The sequence below is a fragment of the Anser cygnoides genome, chromosome 1 (genome assembly GCF_040182565.1).
Source record: "Anser cygnoides isolate HZ-2024a breed goose chromosome 1, Taihu_goose_T2T_genome, whole genome shotgun sequence".
Lineage (NCBI taxonomy): Eukaryota > Metazoa > Chordata > Aves > Anseriformes > Anatidae > Anser > Anser cygnoides.
In genome coordinates this window covers 62,686,585-62,707,464 of record NC_089873.1, presented here as the reverse complement: position 1 = coordinate 62,707,464, position 20,880 = coordinate 62,686,585, and the positions used below count along the sequence as shown (strand labels likewise).

At 39.8% G+C, this 20,880-nt stretch overlaps 1 protein-coding gene across 2 annotated transcripts in view; it reads right to left on the bottom strand.

Annotated features, from left to right (window-relative positions):
- PTN (pleiotrophin) overlaps nucleotides 1–20,880 on the bottom strand; it is a 78,524-nt gene that overhangs the window by 54,597 nt on the left and 3,047 nt on the right. The window contains exon 2 of one of the 2 annotated variants that reach the window (XM_048057358.2): nucleotides 13,372–13,418. The exons of the other annotated variant lie outside the window; for it this stretch is intronic. The gene's annotated coding sequence lies outside the window, so the exon portion shown is untranslated. The remainder of the gene's footprint in view (nucleotides 1–13,371; nucleotides 13,419–20,880) is intronic. 2 annotated transcript variants of the gene reach the window in all.

Genomic DNA, 20,880 nt, shown 5'->3' with positions numbered 1-20,880 from the left:
TTGAAAGAATTCAAAACGAGTTTAACACCCAATTTTTCACATTTTCATTTAATACAGAAAACACAGGAGAGCAAGGATAAAAGTTTTATATAGTAGAAAATTAGTAAGCTTTTCTGATAGTGCATATTAAGATCAGACCTTCAAAAAAGTAGAACTAGATAATCTTGAGGGTGGAAGGGTAACAAAAGCTGAAACTCAGTAGTGCCAGGAGCAAGATCCTGCACTCGGGAGCTAACAGCAAATTGTACTTTGAACTGCTGGCTCATCAGGCATTACAAGTGAGAAAGGGGAATTTGCACACGGGATCCTGATTACAACCATGAGGAGACCATTCAAAGAGTGGAAATTCAGAATACATCATCCACCCAGGGAAGGAGGTCCTGTTGCCTCCTTTAAATTCCTCCTCTCTGTTATCAACATTCAGTGAAAAAGAAAATCCAGCGGTTTGTGTGTGTGTGTGTGCGTGCGTGTTTGGTTTTGTTTTTTAAGTATAGGCATTGGCGAGTTTCAAAATGTAATGGTTTAAAAAGACCTAAATTTTGAATGTTTGGAAACAACTTGATACACTTTCCTCTACTTTACATACTGTCTTCTGGGACACAGACTTTCTCTCAGTGACTATTTGTACAATGCCAAGAAAATGTCCCTCATCTTGGTTGGTTGAATCCCCCTGGCACCTCTGTGAAAGAAATGAAAGCAAGTAACCTAATGAAATCTAAAATGCCCAGGACATTTATCTATATTCAATTCCCTCCTCCCATTTCTTGGAGGGGAAGGGCTGTTTACTTAACCAGAAGATTACATTTGTTGATCAAAGGCAGAGGGGAATCCTCTCTACCTCATGCACCCCATCCGCATGCAGATTTCGGAGCCCAGCCTCACTGAAGCAGCACAGTGTATGGTAACACAAATGAACTACCCCTATATTAAGTCACCAGATGTAATCCTGACAGAAACTCCAAGCTCTTGGGTCCCTCCTCCTCTGATCTCTCTCTCTCTCTTTCTCCTGCCTCCCCCTCCCTTTGCTTTGATGACTTTGACAGCCAAGTTCTTGGAGAGTTACTCCAGGTTACGTGTCACCTTTAATGGGATTCAAAGCTTTAAGTCAGAAAGTGGCCACTCTTGACCTCTGGCCCCACTACCACCCACTCTGCCACCCCCCTTCTTTCTCCATCACCATGGAAATGAATAGTGGAGCGAAAAAATGGGAGCAGGCAAAGTCTAAAGCTTTTCACAGAGCCCCCAAAAGAAAGATGAATGAAACTCATTCATCAGTGAGCAAGAGACCCAGAGAGCAACGTTGGCTGAAAAGCAAGCCAGAAGGAGAGCAAGCAAGAGAGAGAGACGGACAGAGATAGAAAAGGTTACCTCATGCAGGAAGTTATGTGATTTGAAAAAGAAAAGCACAGGAGGTGTGAGGGAACATAGTCCATTTTCAAAAACTGCAGATTCCACAATGAAAGATGTTGTTATTTGGGGATGGGGGTTTATTTCCTCAGCCTCTTCCCAAAAAGAATTTCTCAACAGTTTACCAGGAAAGGATGGAATTTTAAGGGGAGAGGAGAGAAGTGCCTGAAGTTTCAGTGGATGCCTGTTGGATGGGTAGCTCATTTAAAGGAAAAAAGAAAATAAAATTACAAACAAAGCTGTGTTTGTAGTGTTGAAGTTCCCTTAATCACATCTCCTATGTTGCAGGTATTTTACCCCTATGCAAATATCAAGGCAATTTTTAGCACTAGAGATCAGATGTACATAAGATGCAATAGTTTATTCACTCAGATATAGCAGAGATTTTCCAGCATATTCCTCTAGCTTCTACATTTTTCACATCCTCACTACAACAGCACTGGCAAAGAGCTCCTTCTTTCAGGGCATCTTAAACAGATGCACATTAAAAAAATATATAAAAAAAAAATTAATAACACCATGTATCCCAACATCAGATGAAGGGGAGATGTCCTGCTGCATGCTGGCCTACAAAGGTCAAGGAGGGAGCTTGTTGGTGCCAGCAACAGAAAGAAACGAAGAGGGAGAGAAAGGAAAGCCTGAGATGCAACAGCTCCAAAAAGCCTATTTGTCTCCACCGTCCTGGCAGGTGGGGGGGAGAAGCAAAACAGAAGAAAGGCAAGAAGCAGCAGCAAACAATTCTCTAAAACTAGAATCTAAGAGGTATTAGATAAGAGAATCCAAGATTATACTGGGATATTCATACCATTAATGAATTCTCAGAATAACCTGTCAAAATTCATCTCAAGCATACCAAAAATTGTGCAGAAGCCAACAGGACAATTCAGGATGCTTATGGGAAGAAAAGCTATAATGGGCAGCCCTCAATAAGTGGCAAATTATTACCTAAGAATGTCTTCGTGCCTTATCCTGATAGAGAAATGATAGTGTAGTTCTGACAGCCCAAAGATTACCAGTTAAGTCCTACCCAGAAGAGAGTCTACCTAGAGATTAAGTGATAACACCTGGAAATAGTTGCCCCTCGCAGAGTGATTACCCTTCTGAACCATGAGATCTTTTTCCTCCTTCCTAAAACTAATCAGGCATGATTCCTTTCATTCCCTCAACTCCTTTAAAAAACAAACAAACAAACAAACAAAGACACTATTCTAGTGAAAAGGTATCTCCAAAGAGATGGGAATCACTAAACTTTATTCACTGTTAATCCAGTGAACAAGATGCCAAGCTTCCTTGGAGTGGTATTAGCACCTCTACTGACCAGTGAGCTCAGACCTAGAGTTCATACTTAAGCTTCAGCTTCTTGATAATCAGTATTACTCTCTATGGTGGCTCATACTCTAGCTGTAGCCAGAGCCACTAGGCAAGGTAGTTCAAGCACACAAAGAGAAAAGCTCACTTTAGCTGTGCCTCCACTGACAGCACAGACACAATCTGCTGGAGCTTCTTGGCTCGATGGAAGGATCACCACTACTAAAGAAACAGAAACAGCAACTCAGTGTACTCAAAGTCTTTTTAAAAATAAAGAAATATGTAAATGTCCTGACTTTTTTGCCTTTCCTCCCCACTCCTCTGGCCTGAAGCATTACCTCTTCTTCTCTCCCCAACGCCATGGACCTGTCACTTTGAAAACCAATTTTTTGAAGAGGCAAACAGCAAGAAAGGTCACTATGGAAAGGTGTTTCTAGTTATCCTAAATTACTACTCATTCAAGGCATAGCAAAATTTAGTAGGATAATGCTATTTCATGAATGTAGAGCAACCACTTGGTTCTGGTCTAAAATAACTTGTTTTAAGAACAGATAACAGTAACATCTTAGTGCTATATTACTGTCTAAATGATTCTTCACTCTGGTGGCCTCAGGCTAAGGCTTTGAATTGTCTTCAATTAAGATGTCTCTGGTTGATCCATCCTTAAATCCCACTGTAGGCAAGTTCAGGTCAGTTCTGTGCTGCACATCTGTTTGTTAAGCAGACAGATTTTGGCAGCAGTAAATTGCACCACAAATGGCTCCACAGAGGTGGGAAGCCTCATTTGGTCTTCAAAGTAACCAACTTCCTACAGTAAATTTAAAAACTTCAGTGCTCCAAACCATGAAGGACACCTGCATGTCATTAAGTACTTAATGCTGAGCATACAGCTTTCTGGGTCACCATCTGTTCCGTGAGAGCACCAGCCCTGGCTGCTGTTCCCAGTTTTGCCTGCTCTAGGGTTTGAACTGTCAGCCTTGGCAGCTCACAATTACCCAAAAGGTAGTACGGATGAATCTTCTGTGTCAGCTATACAAATTCAGAAACAGTGTCCCAAGAGAGAACAATTCAGCCAGCCAGAGTTCAATCAAGTCTGTTTAAGGATTAGGAGCTAATCAGGATAGCTCATAAGGTATATGCCTGTGTTTGTTTTATCTACTGCTGCCCTTCTAATCTCATCAAGATGTCTGCCTACCTGTAATTATCTGGCTCTGGTAATACTTATGGTCTATGTCATTTAATCAAAGTTCTCTCCTGTGCTTGTAGGTTTGCTATCTAGGCAACCATACACAAAAGATAGTTCAAAATCAACATGTTCTTGCCTAATCTGTGGAAGCTGTTGAAAAGACTGTAGCAGAGAGCTACCTGCACAAAGCCAGAGAAGAAATATCTAAACTGCACTGGAAATACAGAAAGATTTTCCCTCTGCTCCATAGGAACAACATGGGATAGACGTGCCTGTAGATAGACTTTGCCAAAGTTTTCAGCCTCGAGTTTCAGTCCTTTTCAAGTTGAGTATCTCCAGATGGTTACACCACATTGATATCATCATTAAGTTAGGAAATGCTAATCACAGAGAAAAAAGAAAAGGTAATGGGTCCTAGTGGTCACTGGGGAAGCATGACCTTTACACAAAGCAAAGTAGAAGAAATGAGAACAGGCTGCTCAGAGATCTGGGGAACCGATGCAAGCTATAACCACTCTCCACATCACAGGCTTACAACTTCTGCTTTTTGCCCTGTGTCCTCCCCACCCAAGTTGTATTACACGTGAAAATCCAATTCAAGGAAGTGTACTTTGTAGAACAATTCAGTATTCTATGGGAAAGAAATGAGCAGGTTTTTCCCCATTTGGGAAAACCTTCTTTGGGATTTGATCTTTCAAAATCTTCTTAAATGAAGCCAACAATTTATTATAACTATAGTTCGTTCTTGAATTGAACTAGATTTCAAAGCTAGTAAACTCTTTCATTCTTCTCAGTGAGAAGAAAGCCATCATTTCTTCCAACTCTAGAAACAAAACTTGCTTATCCACACGACTGCAAGTATATAAATAAAAGTTCCTCACTCCCATCAGCAAAGGAAGCCAATAAAGCTGAAACCTTCCTTCTCTCTAATGCCTCTCTTTCCTGAGTCTTGCAAAGTCCAGAAGACCTCTTTACCCCTGCACACCGTTCTCATTCCCCAAGTAAAAAGTAGGTAACTAATAGCACACACTGGCATAGATACTCTTCTCTGAATTAGTTTGATTTAGTTTATTTCACTCTAAAGAGGTAGACCTTTATGTAGACAGATCTGTTTCACCTTAGATGTATGCCTTCATTGTTCAGATTCACTTTTCCAAAAGGTTTTATTTACAGAAAGTCCTAAGAATAGCAAGACAATGCTTGGATAAAAACCATTTGTGCTAAAGGACCAGAATTTCAGAAATAAGGGCTATAAGTAAGGCAGGGTAAGAAAGGGGATAAAAATAAATAAATAAAAATAAAAGGAGCACACAAATCCATCTTTTCATGGTAAATGCCCTCCCAGCATGGCCCTTCTGGTTTTAAAATGTACGTTTCCCCATTCGCTTTGGTTTTGGCATTATGTTTGACTGTATTCTACATCTACAGCAATTGAGTTACAATTTCATATGATAAAAGGCAACACATTAGTTGTTACTTAAAACATGTTACAGCCTGTATATGAAGTAAATTGGCACCTAAATTGCAATATTCATGTATTACAGTTAAAATTAAAACTCCATTATTTGATGAAGCATGTCATATTTGCAATCTTTTAAAGCAGACTTCTGCTCCGTTGACCTGCCTACATTTCATCTCTGAGCACATGAGGAAAAACTCTCCTGTCAAGTCAAAATAGGTATTCTTGGGCAAAAGCCCCAAGTTAGTTCCTTATGCCAATCTTCTGGAATCCATGACCCTGCATTTGCTGCCTACTTTTCATAAAATGAGGGATCCACTGCCTTCCATGAAAGCGTTTGTGAAATTATCATCCTGCATCCCATCATCTACTCTGTAAAATTGTAAATTAGTTTTTAATTGAATTTTTCCTATCCTGGTTTTCTCCTGTAAGTTAGAGGCCTTCCAACTTGCTATTTTTCTTCCCTAAAACATATTTATAATGTGGTTATCTGTTCTTCTCGAGTCTGTCAGATGGATTAAGCTCTTTAAGCCACCAAGCAAACTTATTCCAGCTATTAGGTTGTTGGAGAGGTTTTTTTCCCCCCCTTTTCCTTTCTTTTCCTTTTGCACCTTTTGAAAATGTTGACACTGATTCAAAATGCATTATTCTGGTGTCTCTCAACAGCCACGTCTCCTTACTCTGGCCATCTCATGTACATGCCTAAGAATCATTTTTAGACATTTCTCCGGAGCACTACATTCAGAACTCACATGGCCGTGCCTACCTCCTATGAACCCTAGAAATCATTTTTAGTCATTGCTTTCCAGATATTTTCCACTATGTGACTTTCATTCATACATACAGACCTAGAAAGGACCAGATCACGCAGGGCTAGGACACCTGCATCTTTATTTTCAAACCTGAAAACACAACAGGGAAAATGTCACCTATCCCTGAGACACAGACATAGGCACGGGAAGGAACAGGTGGAAAGAGGCTCCCTGCCTTTCCCTGGCAACTCTCCCCATTTCCAAAAAGGTAGAATGAGGTCTTCAGCAGCCTCAGGCTGTTAATAACAATGCCAATGATCAGTTAGTAATGAGTTTTGCAACATTTAGCATTTTCCTTAAAGCATAAAGTCTAATTCTTCATTAATGTTTAAAAGAAGAAAATTTTTTTTTTCAGTCTTCAGTTTTAAAGAAAAATACTTGGAAGTGTGACCAACGGGTTGCATTTAAATAATAAAAACCTATGCAGAAGACCAGAACAAAGGATCCCATCACTGTTTTGGATTTTCTTCATCTAGTGATTTTTAGGCCAATATCCTGACAGGAAAGGGGGAGGAGTGGGGCTGTCAGTACTGTATTCAATGAGTATAATTACACTGAATTAGCGCTAAGGGGTTTAGAGAAGAAAAAAAATAGTATTCCACAGAGTTAATATAAAGTGGGCTTTCATGTACATACAAACCCACAAGGAGTGAGCTACTGCCTGCTGAGAACCATTTGAGAGCCAGGGGATTGATCAGACTCGGCCAGCCCCTTGCTTAAGAAAAAAAGCTGCAGTTGTGAATTACTGTAAAGCAGTATTCACATGATTGATGGGTTTACCCCCCCCCCGCAACACATTTGTTTCAAAGATCCATTTTGTCTTCTGTGCTGACGGTGTGAATTAACCCCTCTCACAACGGCTGGCTGGATCCTGTAAAACCAGTCCAAGGTCTAGCAGCTCGACGAAGCTTTTATCTTATGTAGTTGTGTGACTGGGAAAATAGGAAAGAGATGCTATTTAACACCCAGACTTCTGAGGAGCACCATAATACCAACCTCCTCAAATAGTCTGCAAACCATCTGCCATCAGACTAGCCAGCTCCTCATCTTTCTGAAGCATCGTTACTGAAGGAGCTCTGCTACTGATTTCCCTTGCTGTCTGATACTTCGGCACCCACTTGTCCATTCCAGGGAGCATAAGATATATCTCCACTTCTTGCCTTTTTAGCCCTATTTGTTATTAGCCCAGATCACATCCAGCTTTTAAAAAGCTCCTGAAATCTCTGGAATTGATAGTATGACACAAAGACAGATTTCCATGGAACTCCGATCACAGACACCTGCTTACCAACAGGCCCACTCCATCTCAGCAACAGATTATTCAGTCAGGAATAAACTGTTTATGACAATGCAAACTGCCCTGTGCTATTCCTGGTTCCCAGTAAGGCTCTTCACATGAGTATGATTTCTTTTTCCTTTAAAAAGGGAAGGGAGAAATGTATATGTATATAAAATATACACTTATATAAAAGGAGAGAAATGAAACAAACAAACAAAAGTATTAAATGCTATTATTTACACCAAGCTGCCTGCAGACAAGTGAAATGTAGCCTTCCCACACACAACCCCATAAATGCATATCACACTATATCTGCACCATTTCACTTCTCTTGCTCTGGACTTCCACAAAACTGTGTGTCTTACCCCACAGCACCTCCTCTGCATTCACAGTCCTGTTCTAGCCACATGGAGGAAAAAAAGGAAGAGAAGAAATGATGCATTGCCACCCCAGTTATCTGTGTCACAGCTGTACTCCCTATCAGCACATGGCCAAGATTTCTTAATGGCTTCCTGCAGCATCCTCTGCCCCTGCAGTGCAAGAGCCCTTCATCCCATTCCAAGCACAGTTGCTCCAGTGGTTTTACAATGAACATTAGGCTGGGGAGCTCCTCAGGGTGTCCTGCCTTGGTTTTGTCAGGGCACATCATGGAAGTTTTCTGTTCTTGAGCTTAGAGTGCCTTGTATCTCTCTTATTGCACAGTCCTTTCTTGGGTACCATCTGTTGTGATAGTTAGGGTGGATGTCACAGGAATCACAAATGCCAAACCCAGATACTACAAGATATCTCTGCTTAAAAAAAAAAAAAAAAAAAAAAAAAAAGCTTCAAAAGGGACAGATGCTGATGTAGTACCAAATGGCACATGCATTCCAGCCACTACAGACTCAATTCTCAAATTCTCATTTGAGGATACAAGTTTTCAGGCCAAAACTTGTCATGACTGAAAGCACCCAGTTGCTAAGTTAGCCCATGTGCAACAAAGCTATCAGGGACCAATACAAACCAGGACCAGAGCTCAGCTTTCCAGGGATAAATGGGTTAGTGGTGAATGCTCAGCATCCTCTGCAGCATGCAGTAACTGCTGTCAGACCTTCTCCTGCTATACAACTACTTTGTTTCCAAATTTTATACGAGTGCATTTTATTTACCCCAAAGGACGGCATGTTTCATTTCTCTGAGAAGAACTCTCTCAATTTCAGTGAATCTGTCCAATTTGTCAGGATCATTTTGACTTTTACTGCGCTTGTGACCTCTGTTGCTGTGATTTGCAAGTTCTACAAGTGCACCTTCTGTTCCCCCAGGCAAACAGGGAAAAAGGAGAATTAGATCAATGGCTGCTATTCTGGGACCTCATGGAGCTGCACGCTGCCTGTAAACCACATGTATTGAAAAGCAGCCCTTAAGACAGCGTAATGAATTCTCCTCGAGCCGGGGTAGAGCTGGGGCAGCAGGGTACACAAGCATTACCGGCGTGCTGATATGACACCGCCATGCTAACAGAGACATCAAGTCCCATGAACACACTGTACAAAGCTTAAGGCTCGCTCCTGCGCCAGGCCAGCAGTCTTTTGTTTTTCCTGTCAAAAATGTTTCCACCAAGCTCTGGCCAGCACACTAAATTGTTCTCTTCCCTCCCCCACTAAATCCCCTAACTATGCAGCCTGGTCCAGCAGTAACAGCAGCAGAATGTCAAACACAGGTGTGCTATTAAGAAAGGTCAAGTTATTTAACTCCCAAAGCCTATGCACAGTGGAGTACCATTAAAAGCAGACTAAACAACAATTTACTTTAAAACAGAAGCTACTTGTTGTCACCTCGTGGGCTTTTTCATTTGCCATGTTCAGCAGCAGCACAGGCAAATGATCTAAAAGCATCATCAGGAGAAGCAGCAGGTTAACTCTAACCTCACTTGGCTTCTGCTCCTGCTGATACTTTGTGCGCCCCAGCAAAAGCGGTAATGCATTTAGAGTCACATGGTGACAAGCAGCACTAAGCCCTTGTGTCCATTCACAGCATCCTGCATAAAAGCCACTTGAGCTCATCAAGAATAAGAACGAGCTCTTTCTTAAGCCCAGCCCAATCCAGTTAACAGGCTTATATGGAAATGCTGAGAGACAGGGCTTACAAGTGGCAATGCACCTAACTTGCACACACTGCTTTACTGAAAATTAAGAAAGACAGTAGGCATGCACCATCCAGCATACCATCCAGTTCATAACCCTTTCCTCTCTATATATTCCTTCAGAGATCCTTTTCTCTAAAGACATGAATTTAAGAAAAGGCCCAAATGACCTTTGAGATTAGCAATCATTACTATAAGTCTTCTTCCAGTAGCACCAAAACCAAAAACTCCTGATAAATACAGCAGCACATTTCTGTCATCCTGATCAGTTAGCCTTCCCTTCCTGCTCTTGGCATATGCTTGTGTAAGTTGATTGACTTCTGCTAGAGATGCCAGCGTACACCAAATTAGAAAGAAGATGCACTGAGCCTCTGAGATTGCTTGTTGTGACATTAGTTGGTGATAACATACTATTGCTGAATCCATCTGTGGACAGAGATGCAAGCTAGGGAAGAGGCTTGTCCTGACAGTCTTCTAAGGCGCTTCAGGAGGTGCCTAAACTCTGCCCCCACCACCACAACCACAGAGCATATGGGGTAGCTCCAATATGAAGGATGCAACAAAAGATGCCTGCCATTTTGAAAGCCCAAGATTTGCTTTGGGATTCATTACTGAAAGGGTAATATCCTTAAAGTACCTGTAACCTTAAAACCTCGATTTTTCATAATAGAAATAAGGGGTTAGGAGGGTGGACACATCAATTTTGCCCAGAATATGGATGATTCTAGGAGTTAAATGAAAGGCATTTAAGAAGTATGAGTGTTACTAACAGAATTTAACTTAAAACATTCTCCAGGAGATGCAGGGAGACTAAGTCAGCATCAGATTAATTGAACACAGGCAGACTTAAGGGAAAATGGGTAGTTTTGACAGGATATTCCACCTCTGACAACATACTTGTTTTCAAATAGTTGTCCATTTACCACAGCTGGAAAGCATCACAGCATAAAATTAGATATACATGAGCACAATCAGCTTGCATTTCTGGTATCACAGCTTCCTGGAGCACAGTTTGCTTGAGTGTTAATCAAAAAAAGGCAGTAACAAAAAGCATTAATGACAAGCTATACAACCAATCCAAATCACAATAAGCCTACTTGATATATAACATTACAAATATATAAATATGCATATAGTTACTATATATTTAATATAGTTACTTAGGTAGACTTTAGATCAAGCCTTTAGCTGAAATGCTTAAGGGGGGGTCATTCTAAAAGTAAAAAATGTACAGTCTTGAGCTTTACACTCTACACCCCCCCAGCACATAACAAAAAGACTGTCTGAGTCAGAAGTATAAACCTACCTTTTCAGGTTCTCTACAATGAGCATTTTCTTGCTAGGAGGTACATTAGGAGAGTGTTTCCAACTACCATGTTCTGGTCTAGGATGGTAGAATACAAGCCTCCAATTCAGACCAGAGATAATCGATGTAAAATACACAGTGATCTAATGACGATGACGTTATCATTTTATGGGAATGTGAAAACGAGATGATTTCAATCAACGATTTCTTGTCAGCATAACCAATTCATATGGTGGCAGCTCATCTGAAGCTTACAGAAGAAAATTTAGTCACAAAAAGATGGAAAATAATTGACTCAGGAACTGGGCTACATTTTTACACTAATTTCCAAAGGAAGAGAGAATAGCCACAGTTACAATACATTTCCATGGTATGCAAATATAGGATTCTCTCACAATTCTTTGAAATCTTAACTTAGCACATTATTATGGTGGATATTATGCTTGGGAGGTTGTTACCAGTCCTAAGAGAACCAGACTTCAAGCACAGCATTTGAGAGTCACTTCCTTCTGTTCCCTGCAAGTCTTCCTCTAATAAAGTATGCAAGGACTGAGCACAGATATTCTGAAAGGATGCCAAAGTGCAGTCACTTATGATACTCCTGGTCACTCAGAGGGAGAAGGGGGGCACTTTTTGAATGAATTTATTCACTCAAATATCCTTAAGAGAAAGAAAATGGAAATCCAACCCAAGTGAAACTAATAGAACAACTTTGACAGGTGAGATGTAAAATGGAGATTAAGAGGTACAAGAGCAAGGCTGAGGAACAAGGAAGCAAATACATAGTGACAAGTAATAAGGCATTATTTAAGCACATGGGAAAGCAGAACTCTGGAAGAGCTCATGGGTCCTGCAGACTGGTGAGATGCAAAGAAGTCAATGGGGGCAGAAAAGGAGATTGCAGAGAATTTAAATGGTTCCTCTGCTTCAAATTTCAACTGAAAGCAGGGAAGAGAGATGCAAGACCTAAGGTTATACAAGCAAAGAACTTGCCAGACAGAGTTAGGGGAAATAAAATAAAACAAACTCCTCAAGAAATTTGCTTGTGCTAAACTGCATTCCAGCACTAGGAGCTAGAGCTGAGAAAAATCCGTTAAAGGCAGATGTACACCAGCTAGCCTGAAATAAAAACTCTACAAACTATTTTTCACAAGGATAAATCATCCCTCTCTAATCTGCAAGAATCCTCTAAAAATCCTGACTATTCTTCATTAGATATAAATTGTTTGGATTTTCAAAGACTTTGAAAAAAGCTATTACGATACCTTGGTAATCATGGGATAAGAGCTAAGGTCCTGTCACTCTTAAAATATTAGTCAAGCAACTGAGAATCCCATGTTAAGAACAATAAGTTCTTCATACAGAAGGGGGCTGGTAGTGACCAAAAGATCAACCTAGGATCAGTGTTGTTAAGTGCATTTCTGAAGCATCTGATAGAAGGAATGCAAACCAAGGTAACAAGTTGCACTACTCATATAAAACAATAAGATTAGTCAAGCATGGAAGCCTTTGTCCTCTCAACTACCCAGGCAACTGAACAAATATCAGAAAAAGAAAAAAAAATCATCATGGGCATCAAAACTAAGTGGAAAGAAAAGAAAAAAAATATATATACACATACACATTTACATGCCACTATATACCAATGATTACTGAATTAACTTACATTCTAAACATCAAAAATGTCCCTGAGACAAAAGACGACATACCCCTGTGCTTAGCTCAATAATTGTTTCAGAATAGACAAATATTTATAAAAGAGCTTCTAAATTTTTAAGCTGTAATATGAAAAAGAGTTTGACTACAGCAATTATAATGCAATTCTGGAATGTCAGGATACATTTCAGATACATGTGCCCACTAGATAAGGGCATGAATTATGAGCACACTTAGAAATAAACAATCAAATAGTCTACTGATTTATAACTTAGCATAGGGCTGTAAAAGGCCACTGAGAATGAGAAACATAGGAGAATGTGTAACATTTATGAAAAATGACCTACTAGACAGTTCAAGTAGAAAAGAGGTTAAAGCAAATGGTAGCTGGGGTTATGGAAATAAGGGTATTAGATACACAAGAAATCACAATTAAGATTAAGAAATCCTCAGCTATTGAGAGTTATGAAAATACATCTTCAAAACCAAAACAGTTGGTTTTTGTCCACAGGGATGGTTTATATTAGGGGAAAAAGCGATTTCAAGTCTATGCCCATTTAAAGTTAAGGAAGATAAAAACTACTTGCAAATAGTTTTAAACAGTCCACATAAGCCCCTTCTACAATGTGACCCACACTCTTACATCCACTTTCACATCTTCTGCATTTGGACTACTGCTCCTCACAGGACATGACCCATGCCTTAGGAAAAAAATCCAGATCTATTCCACAGTTTTTACTGCTGCAACAGAAACAAAACAGCAAACTGGGATTGGATGGGAACCAGAGTATGGAAACTAGAGAAGTAGATGGGGCCCTGCAATGCAGGCAGCTTACCTGGGATCAGCTGCTGCAGCTTGGAACTTCTGCTACTGCAAGAAGGTCTGAGTAGAAGACATATAAATTAGTCTTAAAAGAAAACAAACAAAACAAGAAAAGCACAAGTATCCATTTCAGAAAAATCATACACGACCATCAGGAAGTGAAAACTATACATATTCTACACTAAGAGTCTCAACCTAACATTGAACCAAAGCTAAAATGTGTTTTGCAAGAGAAACTATGATCACATGGGAAGAAAATAAAAAATAAAAAAATAAAAAAATCCCAAACACTGTGTCTTGCGGAGCAATTGAAAATGAAAGCGTGCAAGTCTTTGGGGGAAAAAGTGAATCAAAATTTCATTTGTATTAAATTGTATAATTATAATGAAAATAATTGTAAATCATAATTACAAACTATTAAAAATTACATGTAAGTTATATTCTAATTTTCAAATATATACTTTGAAAGAAATTTAAGCTGATCAGGAAAGGGTAAGTTTCAGAAAATGCTCAGCTTTCAGTTTCTACTCCTCATTGCCTATCGATGTACATTATACTATCCTTTTTGTTAGAAATCATGATCATCAAAATGCCAAAATGAACAGCATCAGCTGCACATCATGGTGCATCATGAAAAGCTTGCTGTAGATAGCATATCTGTCTCATATATGGTTTGATTTCTGGTTTTCATTCCCTTGATACCCGTAAAATACTGCAAGTGTACACATATGAACTATATTTTCACTGACTTGGAATAGTTACTGAATTCAGTAATCAAGAATTCCTATTTTGATAGGCCTGATGTGAAATATTTAAGCTTCAATTTTTCTTTACTTAGACATGTAATTTACACTTCACAAACTTCTCCTGCTCTGTTTTGTTTGTTTGTTTGTTTGTTTCAGAATTCCCTATTTAAATAAGATGAGAAATTCCCACCTACAATTACTTGAGAAATCTCAGTTGCCAAAATCCCATCTTGAAGTAGAGCCTTATTGCACATGCTGAAAGTGTCAATACAGAAAGAAGTGAACTTGTCATTTATAGTATGTGTTGTGCAAGTCTAAAGTAAAATAACACATTTGAGAGATGCATCCCTACAGTTTGGAAAGTTTCTTCAAACAGAGAGGCACTTCTCATGTGTGTGTAAAGCACAATGTTGGGGCAAAGCGTCTACACATCTAATTATTTTTTTCTTGTATAAACGTGTTCAGTCTCCATATCCACTCAACCTACTGCTGTGATTAGCACAAGAAAGAGAGGTTCTCAATTATAGGAGTACTTCCTTGTAGGTATAGTCATAAATAATTCAAACTAAACTATAGTACACAGTGATTAAATGAACAAAGTACATGCTGTAATATGGTACACTTGGTTTTCAGTCCTTTCCTCGTATAGCTGTATTCAAATTCCAGCCATTCACAAGAGCACTCACCCTTTGTGAAAGCCAGCACAGATTTGCTGCATTTGGGCACAGAGAAGCAACCAAAGGAAAGCCAGGACCACTTCTCATGTTACGCTACTGAACAGATGTGTTTGTAAATATTATCTCAGTTGCAGAAGATTATAAGGATACATTTTTGAAAGTAGCCTCAAAATAATTTCCTAGCTCAGAATTATGAGTAGGAGGAAAAGAAGGTGAAACTCCTTGTTCTCATTCCTATCCTTTTTGAACTTGGGATTCTTTCATCACAAAAACATTACCAATTCTGCAGATTGCTGTGGGCAGGTAGAAAAAATGGTCCCCACATTGCCACATTTCTGATTTCTGACAGCTTTACAAAGCCGCCTTAAATGTTATGCCCAAAAGTTTTCTCCCTTCACAGGTAAAAACAGAGGCTGCTCTTAGTGGACAGACAGAAGCATCCACCTCTCCTCAGGATGAAGTCCAAACTTTTCAGTGCTAGAAGGTTGTAAGGTAAAAGGTTTGGGCAATGGGTTATGCCTGGCAGACACTGTGCCTTCAAAAAATACAGTTATTAATGTTGATGGACAGAAGCTTACATCAGAAAGCCTTGGAAAAGTACCGTTATTAATACTGATGGACAGAAGTTCACATCAGCTCTCCACTAGTTTGACTTTTAATATAAAATACTTGAGCAGCTCACAGTTAAACAGAGGATACCAAAGGCACCACAGTAAACACATTGCTCTGAAACTTATCACAAGAGATGTCATCCTCACCTACACATAAAAGGTATGCGCCTGAACACATACAGTATCATAAAACACTCACTTCAGCTGTGTTAATCTTCTAGATTAAGGCATTGATCCAGCAAAGGTTTCATATGCTTTTTCCATTGTCTAAGTAACCCCACTGTTCCCAGTGAAATAACTCATGGCACATAAAGCTGTTCTAATGCATAAGATTCACAAAGATTGTAGTTTAAATTACAAGTGACTGGTAGAATAGACTGACTGCTTTTAAAAGACAAACATACCTCTATAATCCAAACGGCCAAACGATGAGTCCAAAACACAAACTGACCTCAGCATCCTATTTAAAGCTAGAAGTCACAAAGGGCTTTTGAGTTTGCCTTCTTTATCACCTCATAAACTCAGTTCCTACACTATTTTGCCAGGGCAGGGAAATTCCTAAAACACTAGATTCAAAATAGCTACTCCTATTTATGCAGTCCATAATCCCTGCAGCTCTTTATAAATCCTCTGCTGGTGGAGGATATGTGATGATTATTAACTGAGGGAAAAGTGGTAACAACCTTTAGGCTCCTGTGACTTCTGCAGGTCTTTGGTCAAACTGCCCATACTGCAACTGGATCTCTTGGGGCTGGCTGGGGTTGTTTTGTGGTTTGTTCCCCACCTCCTAATCTTCTGTTGCTTGAGAAAGCCTAGAAGAGGAGGCAGCCTGCAGCATGGAGCAAGTATGCTAATGCCATATCAAACTAACTGCCATGCCAACGGCAATCAAACACACACGCCTGCTCACACACTTCTGCCAAATAATCACTTAAGCAAACATCAACTACAGAGATTAGCAACAGCATCTGACAACATGCAAATCAGGCAAGAAACATGGGCTGAAGGGACAGCTTAGCAAAGTGAGGATTTAATAAGTGAAATGTGATAAAGTTCCTGAGTCAAAACTCACAGGGTGTTTGGAAGATTTCTGAAAATCCAATCTGTTGGTCTTGGAGAGAGAGCTAGTAGATTGGTTTCTTTTCACCGCTTGGTCCCTACTGCATATCAGCTGCACCTAGGCAGGCTTCTAATAAAAGAAAGTGACTCTCATGCAGACAAAAACATCTTTGTGACCTCAGGGAACGCAGCAATCCAAACAACCAACCAGGCAGTCAGTCAGGTGGCAGAAGCTACTGGGAAGCAATCAGAGCACCTCAGGGGACTTTCATCAGCACCAGAAGGAAAGCTAAGCCTCTACAATAGAGGGCTGGGCTTTCAGAATAAAACTAAGGGCAAATCACCCATGGAATACAGAAAAAGAAGTTCAAACTAGTTCCATTTGGGAGCATGGGGAAGAAAAGCTACTTTCACGTAATTTTTATTTTTCAAACTACAGAAACAAAGTACTGTCCTACCAGAATTAAGACAAAGTATCAGAAAAATCACTTTATTGGTCTTTAATTTACTAATACATACACCACTCCAAAGACACTCTCAATGAAAGTAATAAGGTTCTGCCACAAGAAATGTGAGAACAGTCACAACCATTTGCCAGCATTATAATGCATTTGGGTCTTATTTTTAAGATTTTATTACCCAAACAAAGGGATGGGCACTCTTTCTAAATCTTAAGCTGAATTCTATAATCCATCTTCTGACAAAGCTCTTGCTGAAGCATCAACTTTCCCTGAATAATGGTTGGAGAATGTGTCCCCATATTAGTATTCATCTCCATTTAGCAGGAAGAACATGATTTTCTGAGCTGGAAAACATCTCAGTATGGAAGCAGATGAAGTTCAGTTGTCTCAAAGACTATGAGGTGTAGTGCCTTAGCACTGAAGGGACAGCACTGTATTAGAGGTGCCATCTATCTCACATACTATGTCTAAGTTCTTTCCTTATCACTTTCAAAGGCAATAGACAATGCTACCTTTCCTTTACTATCTAATGAAGTGCCTAGAGGAGTATCATAGAGATATTAGTATACTAGTTTAGGTATTTTGAGCAAATAGCATTCTTCTCATTGTTGTTTGCAGGCTACAAGCAAGAAGGAAGAAAAAAAAATCCTACTTTTTTTTTTTAATTAAAAAGGATTTTGATATGGAACTACTTACTTGCTGTGTCAAGCATATTTCAGATAATTCTGTCACAGAGGCAAAGATGCTCCAGACTGTGGGCCTTCTGTTGCTGACTACAGAAGGGCATATATATTTGTGTTACACTATTAGGGCTCTCTAGCACTTTGAGATACATGATGTGTGAAAGCTATAGCTAAATAAATGAAAATATTAAAAAATTAAAAATAAATAAGAAATAGATCTGTTGCACTAGTGATCCAGCTGAAACAAGGATCCTTAAATGCAATAGTTTGAACATCTTTAGTTGGCCATGAAACTCATCCCACTGTTCCCAGGATTCCAAGAAACAAAACCCAAGAACAAAGCAGGTTTTGTGCCTGATATTCCATGAAACTGAATTTGAGAAGCCAGTTCATTCACGGCCATTGTTTGCAATCAGACAGGGGCATTCTGACTTCCACAGGTATCATTAAATGCTTGTGTCAACACGCAGGGATTTCCTCACATCTTAGAACACACCTGTTGAGAACAACTATTTTTTACCTTTATAACCCCAAGGGACAACCTAAGGCAACAGACTAATGCAGGTAGTGAGTCAGATGGTAAAGACAACAGTAAAGTGGTCTATCTTTCTTAATGGGCTTGGAAAAATCAGGATCAAGTTTGCTCTCAAGCCTGAGAAATGAGCTTCCTCAACCTTATAGCCTGCATGCCTCGTGCTGTGCCTGTCTCCACCACCAGCTGGACTGGCCCCACCAATACCTGAGAGCATCATCCCAAGCATGTAGCAGGAGGCTTGCTGATGGAAAGAAGAACACACACCGCCTATTTTCCCTTCCAGTTGTTCCATCTGGTTTTACTCCTTCTGCTGGGAGGAGAACTTGTTCAGATAGTGAGCTGCTCCAAAAATATTTGGAGACAACAAAAATTCAGTTTCATGTACATTAACTAGCTGCAGACCAGTGCCAAAACAGGAATTTGGACTGTGGTATTAGAGAATTTCTCTTCTTTCTCTTCCCTCCCCACAGACATCTAATGATGGTATCATCCACAACTAACCAAGGGATGCTCTACAAGATCCAAGCTACATGGGAACTCTACAGAAACTAAATGAGGAAGGGCAATTTTTATAACACTCTCGTGAAACATTCAGTGAGCTCTGAAATAGCACTGGCAGGTCTCACAGGAGCAAGGACCAGTTTAAAATTGAACTTGAGTTTACTAAACAGTCATGAACTGGAGCCTCAAGCACTATTTATTTTCAGAAGCTATTTTTATCAGAAAATCCCCACCTCCTGTAATGCTCTTTTGCTCTGCCTCTGCCCTTCTGTTGCACCTGCCATTGAATAGCACTCACCAAGCACTGTGCTCCTTGGGACCAAATTAACATTTTAATACATTTTTTCTTAACATAAGGAAACCTCGGCATAAGGTTATACACACTGAAACCAGAATGTGCTATTCAGGGAAAGCAAGAGGCTTTCTGGGAAGAAGAGGGGGTGGAAGGGTAGCATCACCTGATTGCATCAGTAATACATATAGCTCTTTTCCACATTCACATTCCCTCTTCTCATCTCCCATGAAACTGCCTACAGCTGTGTTCTCTCAACCTGCGGTCTGAAAGACATTAAAAAGCAGATTGCGAGAGGACTACACTTTTTAAGAAGTCACTCCCACATATGTAAGCAAGAAAGGAAATTAGAAAAGTGTCTTAGAAAAATGCCCCCTTCCCCCTCAACATTCAACTGTTCATATTCAGTTCTAAACAGCAGTCATCATGGTGCCGCCACAGGAGGTAGTGCCAAATCCGTTCAATAATTCAGTGATTCCATTCTTTGGAATAACATAAGGTGAGACACATTGGTCTAATTTGATAAAATCCTACAAATTCTTTCTACCTTGATAAAGTAAGTCACTGCTGGGAACTTAAAGTGAACTACTTTAATACTATGTCAAATATCACCTGCGACAGGGCATTTCATGCCTTGGAGGTCCTTACTCTTTTACTAGTGAAAAGACTGTTGGAGCCTGAAGACAGTCTGAAAAGTATTTATGAACTTGCAATCACAGATTCAGCTCTTCTGGCAACTTGGAGCAAATGAAATTTTAAGCAGCAAATTCCATACTAACTGCCAACTCTTATTTCATGGACTGGATCACATTCATGTTAAAGACATTGGGATTAAAGAGTTTCTCCAGCTCACGACCATCTCGGTTTGATACAAGATCAAAGGTTTGCAAAGCATATTTAAATAATAATAATAATAATAAAAAAAAAAAACCTGCTTGTCTCCATTTAGTGTGTAATACTGCTAGCACAAATAACATTATTTGAGGTGTCCATCCCTGGGAAGTTAATGACACATGGAAGATATACCTGTTCTCAACTTGCTTGGTTGCTGTTGTATCAATCTACAGACACATTCTTTATGCAATTATAATGCTCCGTGGGTTTTTGTAGTGAAATGCAAACTTCCACATTACAGAAGACATTGATCACTCCTTTAGTTTCATTTTTCCACAGTGTTTCTGCTGAAGAAAGCTGATATGAAACAACAGACTCAGATTTCCCTCAAATCTCCTCAAATGCACATTGAATATTTGACAATGCCCACTTCTCTATTTTCCTCCACACGGCTCCATCAGAGAGAACCCTCTCTGCATTCAGAGCAGCACAATGGATAATGATTTCCAAAGCATTAACTTGGAGCCATTGAGACTTGGATGTTTTCAAAATGCATCTATTGTGCACAAAGTATTCTAGACTACCCCAGCTACTCTAGAAGAGTCTTTTTTGCCTTTCTCAAAACATCCACCCCTTGAGCCATCCCTGGAGTGCATTGTTGGGGCTGATTCCTTAGTGCAGCGAGTTCCATCAGTCAAAGCTCAACAGATACAAATAATATCAGGATATGGATATAAATTAGTGAGACAGACCCTAAATAGTTTTGACAGGTTTACTAAGTATATATAGCAACACAGAATGCTATTCCTGCTGTCAGACATCAATATGTAGACAGAAGATTGGGGGCACCATGGAAACTCAGTGACATAAGAGTGGTATTGATTGGACAGAAAATGAGGCTGCAATTTAAGCTTAAGGCTGCCAGAGATGCCAAGAATGGAGAATGACCTCCAGCAGTGAATTTTCAGCATAAGCTCCCTGTGAACAAACCAGTCCAAGAAGGATAAATCAGGGACAAGCTCACCAGGGATATGGGTCGACCGAATGCAGGCTACCCTAAGCAGACAAGAATCACTGTGTGCGTGCGTTACAGTGACCTAGTTCATTCAAAGACAGCATTTTG